Raw genomic sequence first — 13,052 nt, 5'->3', positions numbered from 1 at the left:
CATATATCTGATTTTGAACGTTTATTGCACTTTGTCACAGACTTACCTGAAGAGCACTTAATCAACTGCTTTATACATTCTTTAAAGCCGGATATTGGTTCGGTAGTCAAATTGCTTGAGCCACACACTTTAACTGCGGCTTTTACTAAGGCAATAAATCAGGAAGAAGTTTTGTTAACTATAAAGCAACCTTATCGACCTCCTCATCTTAGGTCTGCGATTCCTCCTTCACCTACTCAAATTAAACGTCATATTTTACCTCCTGGAGCTAAGAGACTAACTTGGGAAGAACAAAAAGAGAAACGGGAGAAGGGTCTTTGTTTTAACTGTGACCAATTTTATACTTCTGGTCATTTGTGCTTAAAGCCAAGATTATTAATCTTGGAAGGTGCCCCAGAGGCAATTGAAGTTGAACATGATAGTGTACACGATGAAACTACAAAGTTTTCTGACACTACTTTTGAAGATGAAGATGAAGCTGAAATTTCATTGAACTCTCTTGTGGGATCTTCTTTTCCTAGAACCATGCGTATTCATGGATTTTCTAAGTCTCAACCTCTCACAATTTTGATTGATTCAGGCTCAACTCATAATTTCATTCAACCTGCCTTAGCAAAGAAGTGTGGTTATTCTTTACAAGAACAAGATACTGGTTTATGAACACCAAAGATTATGAACCCAAATAAGAAATCTTCTTCGTCTTCAAATCTTCTTAGATCTTCAATAAACACCTGCACACAATCAACTTGAATCTCTTGTGATCAATCACACACATAACGGAGTCTGTTAACAATGGATTGTCACAAGACGTCTTTAGATCTACAAACAGTCTAAATATCCTCGTCGAAACTTCGATCTAGTTTGAGTGAATCTTATATCAGAAGAGAAGATTCTCAAGCATAAACAAACTAGGTGCAATCAAAGTTCAACAACCGTTAGTCAATGAAATCAATCGAAAACAAAAGATAAACTACAATTATCTAGTTTCCCACCAACGGTACTAATAGAGCTTCTCAATCCCAAAGAAGTCTTTAAACCGAGCGTCCGTAAGAGATTTCGCCTAATTAGGTTACATTCCTCTCCGAATAGGCGGCTCCACCAGTAACAACACAACTAGGTAGTTTTGCTGGCTCTGAGGATTAGTTTGCTCGAAATGCTAACTTCAATATTTATAGACCAAGGAAGTTTGGACACCAAGGAATTTCCAAAACCGAAAATATTCTCAAGATATGCAATATATTACCAAATTCGGTTTTCATAATTCCTGGAAATGTAATGTCCAAATATTGACCGAAATCTCTTAGAAAATCTCCAACTAGTAAATGCATATTACTAATTTTTATTTTCCAAATATAAAATTAAAAACCTTAATTAAAAGATTCGCAATTTATTTTCGATCCGGGATTCTGCTTTAGCTATTAAGGAATATCTTTGAACAATAAAAGATAAGCGTTATTGCACATGTTCAAAGTATGTCGACATCTTTACTTTGTAAGTCCTTTTTCATACTTACAATCTTGGAACCGATTTGCCACACTTCCAAACAAGTTTTAGAATTGGTTCATCTGACTTCCAAGAACTATGTGATTGATTATCCTATCAAATCACCAAAAATGGGTTTCACGGTTCTACCAAAACAATTTTTGGTTCTACCTCCATGTGGGTACTAGAATTAGTAACACTAGTTACCAAAACTTGGTTGACTAGGTACTAGGATCGGTTCCCACATATATATGGTATCTAACTTGTATTTGGTGTAATGTCCATAGGATCGGTTCCCAGTGTCTAAAAACGTGTTGCACATGTTCATAGGATCGGTTCCCAATAAATATAAACTTGTTGCACCTCTTACAAGGATCGATTCCCCCTTTTGTGATCGGTTGCACCTCTTACTAGGATCGGTTCCCCTTTGCCTAGAGTTGGTCATACCAATTACAACAAATCGATCATACCATCTCAGGTGATTACTTAAGATCGGTTTCACTAATAAAATTCATAGCAATATTGTTAGAGCATTGCGCGGTCGAACTCACATGCGTTGCCATCTCAAGCATGTTTGTCAATATTAGTGATCAAAACTATAAGTCTTGATTACTAGCCTATTATATCTAAGGTCTTGGATTAGGATATAAAGTGTAGTTGATCTCAAGACTCTATGGAAATCATCATACAAGACGAAGGACTACTCAAGGAACTAGTGGATCTTCATCGACTAAAAGGTATGTGGATACTTGAACTTATCTGTCACTCAAAAGTCTATTTACTCTATCTCTTACTCTTGAGACAAAAGTCGTTTTGATATATAGACTTTCATTATACACATTTGCTATTTCGAACCGAGTTTATCTCGCCTATCTATTTCTCGAAATGTGTGTTGGTAAGCTTTCGCTTTAGCCGAATTCATCTTTACCAAGTGACGAAAGTCATGTTATGTTTCAATCACTTTGAAAATTGCTATGATGAAAAATGGTCTGTGAATAACGGCTATATAACATTCTCTGAGAATGTTTCAATGATTGAAATGAGAGTTTAGATTACATAACCATTGGTGGATATATGCATTATTGTGGAAACACATATATGCATAAGTCATATTCCTTGAACCAAAGTTTGCTAACTTTGTTGATCAAGTGAAGTTGGAAGTGGCGTGAGCCAAGTCCGCGAACTCAGTCCGCGAACTTGCGGAACTTCTCGGCCCGAGATTTTCTGCTGCAGTTTGTGTACTCCTTCCAAGAGCTTAATTCCGTGAACCCAGTCCGCGAACTTGAGCAGGTTATATTCCAAAGTCGGTTTTTCTTGAACTAATGTTTAAATAAACTAAGGAATGCCTTTGCAAACTGTGGCTATAAAGTTCATGAACCGATTCGAGTGAATCAAACCGATTTTGCTTCAATTGTGTCTTGTGTAGTTACATAAGATTTCCTTGCAATTGAACAACTCTCTAACTAGTTCATTTGAGTCATTTGAACTAGTTATGGTGAAGAAGAATAAGGTTGATATGAGAGTAATCATATGGCTAACCATTTGGTTGACTTGTTGAACCAATAAATGTTAATGTTTGGGTACGGTTCATAAACCCAAAATTGGACATTTCATTTGTGTGTGACAAGCTAAGTTTTTGATCTAACGGTTGAGAAATATTAGCTTGAATCTAATCAGGTTTTCATCTAACGGTGAATATTGAATGCTTTGTTACTAAGCTAACATTGATTGCAAACCCTGATTTGAAAGTGTATATAAGGGAGAACTCTAGCAACTGGGAAACCTAATCCCCACACATTCTGTGTGATACTAGTTGTGCTAAGCTAGATGATGCGTGTCGTAACCACAACAAATGAATTAATATTTTTCCACCTAACTAACAAGTAATATAGTGTAGTCAAGTTCGTTCCCACGAGGAGCAAGAGATTTTTAGTTGTAAAATTGTCACAAAAGGGGGGAAATTTTTGGTTTAGATAAAAGCAAAAGAAAGTAAACAAAGCAATTAAAAGATAAAGGAAAATCAATAAGAGAGACAAGACCAAGGAATCCTTCTTCGTTGCAAATCGATGATTCAAGTTATGTTTTTCATCCACATGTTATTAGTCACAGATTATTACCAACCGTAGGATAGCAGGTTCGCTTAGCTAACCCCAAAATCCCTTGTATCACTGAGTAACAGGTCCGCTTAGTTATCAGATTCTATTCAAAAGAACCACCTTGAGGTTCGCTTATAAGATGTAATTCCCCGAACGCATTAAGATTTATGAATTTAGGTTTAGTACTAGTAGTTAGACTCGGTTCGCTTGGTCCACTTTCTAGCGTTGTTTTCACACACAATTGCTCCACGGAATCCCTCCGCAAGGTCTCGTGTTTTCTACTTGTGTAAAGTGTCGAGAACAATTATGTATTCCCTAACTTATACTAGATTTAGGTTGAGTTAAAAAATCAATTCAGCGTGCACTCTAAATAATCAATCAAACAACCATGAATGTATAAATATTCCAATTAGTAAAAACAAACGATAATCATGTGAAAAACTTCAAGGTAGATTTTAAAACAAAAAATCAAATCATGTCAAGAACTATGAAATCATCCTCAATCAATAAGAAAATTAGCTACTCATGTTTTTGAAATTCACACAAATAATTAAAAGGAGAATTTTGAAGTTCACACAAATAACTAAAAGAAGAATTTTGAAAAACAAGCAAAAACACAAGTGTTGTGTGTGTAAAAGGTGTAGAAGTGTGTACAGAAAAGTAGAGAACTTCTTTATTTATAGGCTTCAATTTCCTAGCAATCCTCTTAGGAATAGAATCCCTTTCCCTTTGTAAGTCTTCTTTTCAAGTCCTTGTCTTTCTTAAATCTTCCATCTTCACTTTCCAAATTCAAGTCCAATTCCTCAAACCCATGAGTCTAGATGATTCTTCACAAATTTCTGTAAAAAGTCCTCGGGATCACCGGAATCCGTCCAGAAAAGTCGCCGCCGTCGATGAATATTCCGTCAGATTCCGTTGGAGTTAACGGTCAGCTGTTAGGTACTGAAGTCAAGCTCTGAGTCAGTCACGCCCAGTCAGCTTGAGTTAGCTGTCTTGATCGGCTGAGTGGTCTGAGTTACTAGTAAGGATCGGTCATCAGCTCACCTGACTCAGCTCATCGTCGGTACGAGTCAATTCGCCGGAGCTGAAAATTCGACAGAGTTTCCTCTGTTTTCTGGCTATTCACGGCCAATTTCAGGCCTTCCTTTCTTCACCTGTTAAGAACCTAACACATACATCTATAGTATCAATAGTTCATGGCTTGAATTTGCCTTTACAGCAGCAACATTTCAGATCAAAATCTTCATAACTTCAACCACCCTTCTCTATTTCACTATTCTGCAGTCACAGCAGCAGCTCACCACCAGTGTTTCAGCCCTTCAACTCATCTTCCATGTTTCAATTGCAGAAACCCATTCATATTATCACAGCCACCAAACCCACCTGAATGATTCATCTTCATAACCGTAACACTCAGATTCATCGTCTTGATGTCAAACCTAAAAACCCATCTTGAATCTTTGGCAGTTCCATCTCATCCTTCTACTGATTTCTCACTTTAAACTCAAACTCCAATCAGAACCCAACAGAACTATTTATTAATCATCCATGGAACCGTCTTCCATACCCTGCATCACCAACTTAAACCCATCAGATCCAATTAAATCCCTCTTTGACTGCAGAACATCATCATCTTCTTAACCCATTTTATCGAGCCTCAACAGCATCAGGAATCCATATCCAGTTGCAGCAGATTCATTTCCTAAATTCGTCATCAAACTTCAATCTCTCTGTGTTCAAGATGATTCGACAACAGAAACAACATTTCTTCACTGTTCTCTCAAAATATGCTCTTTAATCTCTCGATTTCTCGATCCAACCTCTCAGTTTCATAACAACAGTCGATGTTTTCCTTTCTTTCTTCTCAATTTCAGCTTCGGGCGCAAATATTGATTGATCTAGGGTTTTATAACTGAGTTTGGATATAGACACCCAGTTGTATAAAAACCACCCAGCTGGCGACCCCGTAACCTCAGCTTGACTGTATTTAACACCTCTCCAAACAGAGTTGCCCCTTAACCTCGACTAGGCTACATATAGTGTTCGCTCTAAAATGACAATTGTGCCCTTCTTGCTTAAATTGGGTGATTTCTTCTTCTTTTCCTCCGTGCGACTCCATAGTAGCTATAAAACTCAAAACACGCGTACAATACATAATTTACAAGAAAATTAGCAGAGAAAGCATAAACAATAGATAATAAATAGGATGTATTCTACACCCTATCAAATTCCCCCACACTTAGACTTTGCTAGTCCTCGAGCAAATCAAACTAAAACTTACAACTTCAAAGCGTTCCAGCGTCCCAAGCATCCAAAGAGTTATGGGGACATAGAGTTTCTGCATGCTAGAATAAGAAGTTAGAAATACTAAAGAACATATTCTCATTCTTAAATGTTGAGTGAGAAATAACCACACCATAATGAGAGAACGCGTGTTTGAGAGCGATCAATAAACATTTCTCCTCGACTTCTGCCTCACCAAAAAGGGTTTTATGAAATTGCACTCAAAAGACGTACTTTTTTATGGGTCTCACATGTGTGCAGGTAGGAATGGAGAGAGAAATCCTGCAACACGTTGAACGGTGGGAAGGACAACTTCCGAAATATTTTAAAAACCCACATCTTTTAATATTTTGAAAAACCATTTTTCTGACGATCTCTAAGAAGGAAATCAACCACTATTATCGAGGATGAGATTACTTACTCACCTTCACATCCGGTTGCAATGATGATAACACCACTCTCACAACATCCAATAGAAACGTCTTCCGCTCCTCGTCTTTATCTTCTTGGTCTTGCTCTTCGGCTTCAACTATTGATGATAAACACTCGAATTTCGTAGATCCTTGACAATTTGTAACCTTTTTCCTTAAATCCTTGTCGCTTGAAACTTCCTTATAAATTTTCCTTTCCCACTGCTTTATAAATAAAAACCAAAAACTTTCTCTTATCATCATTTTTTTTGTAAATTTCTCTAATCATCATTTTTTTTTCTTTCAATTTCTCTTATCATCAATTTTTTTCTTTCAATTTTTCTTATCATCAATTTTTTTTTATCAATTTTTCTTATCATCAATTTTTTTTTTCAATTTTTCTTATCATCAATTTTTTTTTCAATAAGAGAAATAAAATACAAAACAAAATAAAACAAACCATGGTCGTGGGAAAAGTACTTTACCGCTTGATTCTTCACAACTTGTATCGTCTCGAAATCATAAAACTTCAATAATTCTCACCTTTTGCTTTTCTTTGCTCTTGTAAATAAGTCTTCATACTTAAATATAGAATTATGCTCATTGTATGTTGCTTTACTTAAATTTGCTCTTTTTCTCGTTCCGTTGCTTGTAAACCTTGAACGTCTTCAACTTTCCTTGTAGATTTTTATGTTGCTCCTTGTTGATGATGATGGTATTTCTATGGACCCGTTGTTGTCGAGAGAGAGAATGGTGCCAACTGCAAATCGAACTACAAGAAGGAGGCTTTCATCTATAGACGTCACCCTCATGATTGACAAAATTAGCACTCAAGAGATCAAAGAGTAGTGCTTCTATTCGTGGGAGGTTGGGTAGCTCACCATTCTACCCGGAATTGACGTACGGTGACACACACTCAAAACAAAGCTTTTTAGTCAGCTACAAAGAATTTCTGGTCGGTGCCTCACATGATATAAATAGGGTAGTCTCCACTAATGATTGATCATCAACTCTAATAATGCATTTATCCTTTCTCCTAATTTGCATCACCGACATGATTAAATCCATTATTTAACACTCTAACAAACAAGAAATCCGAACGTAGTTCCCTAACACTTCCAAGTTCAGTTATGTCAGTCAGAATTCTCTATGTAAACATACCTAGAAGTATGCTAGTGACTCTAAAATCTCTAAAAGTTGGATGTTTTTATGCAATTTTTTTTTAATAAAATACATGCTTAACCACTCCCCCACACTTAAACCTTACATTATCCTCAATGTAATTGAATCGTCCTAGTAAAGTCAAGGTGAGAAATTTTAACATGATATGGAACAAGAAAAATAAATAAACAAAAATAAAAAGAAACAAAAGGATAAGAAATACAAAACCTATGGGTTTCCTCCCATTTAGCGCTTGTTTAAATGTCGACGGCCCGACTTAGCTCTTGCAAGATTCATTAGCCCGCATCAATCTCTTTAACGGGAAAACATGAATTCACATCACTTGGGTATCTAATTGTCTCAAAGATATTGAAGTGGATGAGTGCACCATCAAACTCTATAGTCAAGGTGCCATTTTGGACATCAATCTTCGTTCCGGCGGTGCTTAAGAATGGTCTACCCAATAACAAAGGTGTAGACTTGGGAGAGTTCTCATCATTCATGTCTAAGACATAGAAATCGGCCGGGAATACAAGCTCATTAACCTGCACCAAAACATTCTCAACAATCCCTTTCGGGTAAACATTAGATTGGTTAGCAAGTTAAGGAACTACCCCGGTCTTCTTAAGAGGACCAAGATTCAAAGAATCATAAATCGAGGAAGGCATAACATTAACCGATGCTCCCAAATCTAGTAAAGCTCGAGTAAACCTTGTTTTACCAATTGTGCAAGGTATAGTGAAACTACCGGGGTCTTATAATTTAGGCGGGAGTTTCTTGAGAATGAACGCCGAAGCATTCTCCCCCACACTCATGACTTCATTCCCTTTCAACCTTTTCTTCTTCACGCACAACTCCTTTAAGAACTTTGCATAGCGAGGAATTTTTCGAATGGCTTCAATGAGTGGAATATTGACTTGTACTTTCTTAAGGATGTCCCAAATATCCTTGTATTCCAACTCTTTCTTCGACTTAGAAAATCGGCTAGGAAAAGGGGGTGGAGTGGTGAAAGTAGGAACCGGTTCCTTGGAAGTTTCCTTTGGTGTGGTTTCCTCTTTGTCTTCGACTAACTCTTCATGCACCTCATCTTGTTGATTTGGTTGCTCCACTTGTTTCCCACTTCTTAAAGTAACCGCATTAACATTCTCTCTTGGGTTCACAAATGGTTGTGAAGGAAGCTTTGTGGATGCTTGAGATTTCAATAGGTGCACATCGGTTGCTAATTGTCCCATTTGAGTTTGTAAATCCTTGATGGCCGAATCGGTCTTTTGTTGATTTTGTTGAAACATTGACGTAATACCTTGCATCATGACATTAAGCTTATCATCTATCGAAGACCCTTGTTCCTTCACTTGAGGTTGGAATTGTTGTTGAGGTTGAAAGCGTGGTTGTTGGAAACCACCTTGTTGCACATATGGATTAGGAGTCGTTGATTGCTTGTTTGCATAACTAAAGTTAGGATGATCCTTCCAACCGGGATTGTAAGTATTGGAGTATGGATCGTACCTTGGCCTTTGATTTGGAAACAAAGCATTTACTTGTTCAGTCTCATCATCCGGAATAATTACCGCGGCCATTCGTTGCACTACCCTCTCTATGTTGTTTAACCGTTGAGCGGATTGTGAAGAGTCCTCCATTTCACTAACCCTTCGGATATTGGAATCATGCCTTGTATAAAATTGTTGTGCATTTGCAGCCATACTCTCAATCAAACTAGTTGCTTGGGAAAGCGTCTTCTCAGTAAGTGAACCACCCGCAGCTGCACCAATCAAGTTACGTTGATCTGGAAATAATCCTTCATAAAAATATTGAATGATAAGTGTTGGTGATATGTTGTGGTGTGGACAGCTTGCTAACAACTTCTTGTACCGCTCCCAATACTCATGGAGTGATTCTCCTGAAATTTGTAAGACTCCACTAATCTCTTTACGAACCACAACCGCCTTAAAAGCTGGAAAATACTTCTCTAGGAATATCTTTTTCATCTCGGTCCATGTTGTAATGCTCCCGGGGGGTAAATAATACAACCATTCTTCGGCTGAGTCTTGTAAGGAGAACGGAAAGGCTTGTAACATAGCCCTATCCCTATCTTCGATACCTTGCCTAAGACTTGTCATCTTGTGTTGAAATGATTGAAGATGACGATTTGGATCTTCACCAGGAAGCCCTTTGAACTTTGGTAAGTGGTGAATAAGACTCGACTTCATCTCCACTGGATCAGTTATTGTGATACTCCATGGTTGTGAATCCAAATTCGGAGAAATTAACTCTCCCAACTTCTTCTCCGCCGGTGGAGGTGGTGGTGGATTATTATTATTGCCTACCATTGTTGATGTAGAAGGATCTTCTTGCAAGTTCTGAGATTCTTGTAGTATTGTTCCCTTGCGAGTTGTAATCCCACAACGTTGGTAATCCCACTGTTTAGGTGCCAGAGATCAAGCACCTGAGAACAAGATTCTCAAAAACTACGTTAGACACAATAATAAAATCTAACAAAGCAAGAATAAAGCAAAAAATAAAATAAGAACAACTAAAGTCGTCCGCTGCTCCCCGGCAGCGGCACCAAAATTTGATGCGTGTCGTAACCACAACAAATTAATTAATACTTTTTCACCAAAATAACAAGTAATATAGTGTAGTCAAGTTCGTTCCCACAAGGAGCAAGATATTTTTAGTTGTAAAATTGTCACAAAAGGGGGGAAATTTTTGGTTTAGATAAAAGCAAAAGAAAGTAAACAAAGCAATTAAAAGATAAAGGAAAATCAATAAGAGAGACAGGACCAAGGAATCCTTCTTCGTTGCAAAACGATGATTCAAGTTATGTTTTTCATCCACATGTTATTAGTCACAAATTATCACCAACCGTGGGATAGCAGCTTCGCTTAGCTAACCCCAAAATCCCTTGTATCACTGAGTAACAGGTCCGCTTAGTTATCAGATTCTATTCAAAAGAACCACCTTGAGGTTCGCTTATAAGATGTAATTCCCCGAACGCATTAAGATTTATGAATTTAGGTTTAGTACTAGTAGTTAGACTCGGTTCGCTTGGTCCACTTTCTAGCGTTGTTTTCACACAAAATTGCTCCACGGAATCCCTCCGCAAGGTCTCGTGTTTCCTACTTGTGTAAAGTGTCGAGAACAATTACGTATTCCCTAACTTATACAAGATTTAGGTTGAGTTAACAAATCAATTCAGCGTGCACTCAAAATAATCTATCAAACAACCATGAATGTATAAACATTCCAATTAGTAAAAACAAACGATAATCATGTGAAAAACTTCAAGGTAGATTTTAAAACAAAAACTCAAATCATGTCAAGAACTATGAAATCATCCTCAATCGATAAGAAAATTAGCAACTCATGTTTTTAAAATTCACACAAATAATTAAAAGGAGAATTTTGAAGTTCACACAAATAACTAAAAGAAGAATTTTGAAAAACAAGCAAAAACACAAGTGTTGTGTGTGTAAAAGGTGTAGAAGTGTGTAGAGAAAAGTAGAGAACTTCTCTATTTATAGGCTTCAATTTCCTAGCAATCCTCTTAGGAATAAAATCCCTTTCCCTTTGTAAGTCTTCTTTCCAAGTCCTTGTCTTTCTTAAATCTTCCATCTTCACTTTCCAAATTCAAGTCCAATTCCTCAAACCCATGAGTCTAGATGAGTTTAGAGAATTCTTCACAAATTTCTGTATTTTTTAGTCGCCTGAAAAATCCTCGGGATCGCCGGAATCCGGCCTGAAAAGTCGCCACCATCGACGAATATTCCGTCAGATTCCGTTGGAGTTAACGGTCAGCTGTTAGTTACTGAAATCAAGCTCTGAGTCAGTCACGCCCAGTCAGCTTGAGTTAGCTGTCTTGATCGGCTGAGTGGTCCGAGTTACTAGTAAGGATCGGTCATCGGCTCACCTGACTCAGCTCATCGTCGGTACGAGTCAATTCGCAGGAGAAGAAAATTCGATAGAGTTTCCTCTGTTTTCTGGCTATTCCCGACCAATTTCAGGCCTTCCTTTCTTTACCTGTTAAGAACCTAACACATACATCTATAGTATCAATAGTTCATGGCTTGAATTTTCCTTCACATCAGCAACATTTCAGATCAAAATCTTCATAACTTCAACCACCAACAGACCCTTCTCTATTTCATTGTTCTGCAGTCACAGCAGCAACTCACCACCAGTGTTTCATCCCTTCAACTCATCTTCCCTGTTTCAATTGCAGAAACCCATTCATATTATCACAGCCACCAAATCCACCTGAATGATTCATCTTCATAACCGTAACACTCAGATTCATCGTCTTGATGTCAAAACTAAAAACCCATCTTGAATCTTTGGCAGTTCCATCTCATCCTTCTACTGATTTCTCACTTTAAACTCAAACTCCAATCAGAACCCAACAAAACTATTTATTAATCATCCATGGAACCGTCTTCCATACCCTGTATCACCAACTCGAACCCATCAGATCCAATTAAATCCCTTTTTGACTGCAGAACATCATCATCTTCTTAACCCATTTTACCGAGCCTCAACAGCATCAGGAATCCATATCCAGTTGCAGCAGATTCATTTCCTGAATTCGTCATCAAACTTCAATCTCTCTGTTTTCAAGGCGATTCGACAATAGAAACAACATTTCTTCACTGTTCTCTCAAAATATGCTTGTGAACACACAAATCACGAAGGCATCCGAATGCTCACAACCAATCATCGTAATCTAGAGTGATTTGTGATGATGATATATTAGTGTTGATTCCTTGGATCAAAACCTTCGGGTTTATCACAGCCTCATCTAACAACTCCATGCGGGGCGTTTGCGCACGGGATATAGGTAAAAACAAAGAAAGCAAAGCGTACAAGTAAAGATCCATGGGGTTAGACAGATATAAAGTGCTGAAATGTAAACAAGACCGAGGTTTACGTGGTTCAGCACTAAGGTCTACGTCCACGGGGTTTGTTGTTTCACTATGTTCTTCACGGTTACAAGAGTAGTCGAATGACTTTTGGGTTTACATGTATTTTCTCTTCTAAGGGATTAACTTACACTCGTAATCTCTCTCCTTCCCTTCCTGATTTTTCCAATCCCCCTTCCTCTTGGTGGAGAGGGGGTATTTATAGGGTTAGAGTGTGGGACCCATCTCTGAAGGCCGTTGGAACCTTATCTTCTAGTGTTTTGTGTCCATCACGCAGAGGTCTGCGTTTGCCACTTGATCACGCAGAGACATCCTCGCTCGTTCCACGGGTTGATCGACACGTATACTGCTCAGAGTGTTTAATGAGGGTGGTTGAGATGCCTGCTCGTGTCAGACAAGTGTCTTCTGCCCCTGTCACGTCCGTGTCAGCTAACTTTCTCTCCACCGTTGATCTTAGCTTCTTTTGGGATGAGATAAAGTGAATCCTTGGGGTTTATTTGGTGTTCCGTAGTGCATCGTATTTTGATGTCTCGACCTGCATGCTTTCCACGTATTTTTCTATATACACGTGTCTGATGGTGAGATATATGTATACACAATTTGCCCCTTTTCTTCGGGCTTGAATGTTTAATGGGTGCATTGAAGAAAACAGTCGTTGCATATTCTTCTATCTCTCCTAATAACTTTTCCTAGATACTTGGGCACGT

The sequence above is a fragment of the Papaver somniferum genome, chromosome 5, assembly GCF_003573695.1.
Source record: "Papaver somniferum cultivar HN1 chromosome 5, ASM357369v1, whole genome shotgun sequence".
NCBI classification, from domain to species: domain Eukaryota; kingdom Viridiplantae; phylum Streptophyta; class Magnoliopsida; order Ranunculales; family Papaveraceae; genus Papaver; species Papaver somniferum.
This window is presented reverse-complemented; position numbering follows the sequence as displayed.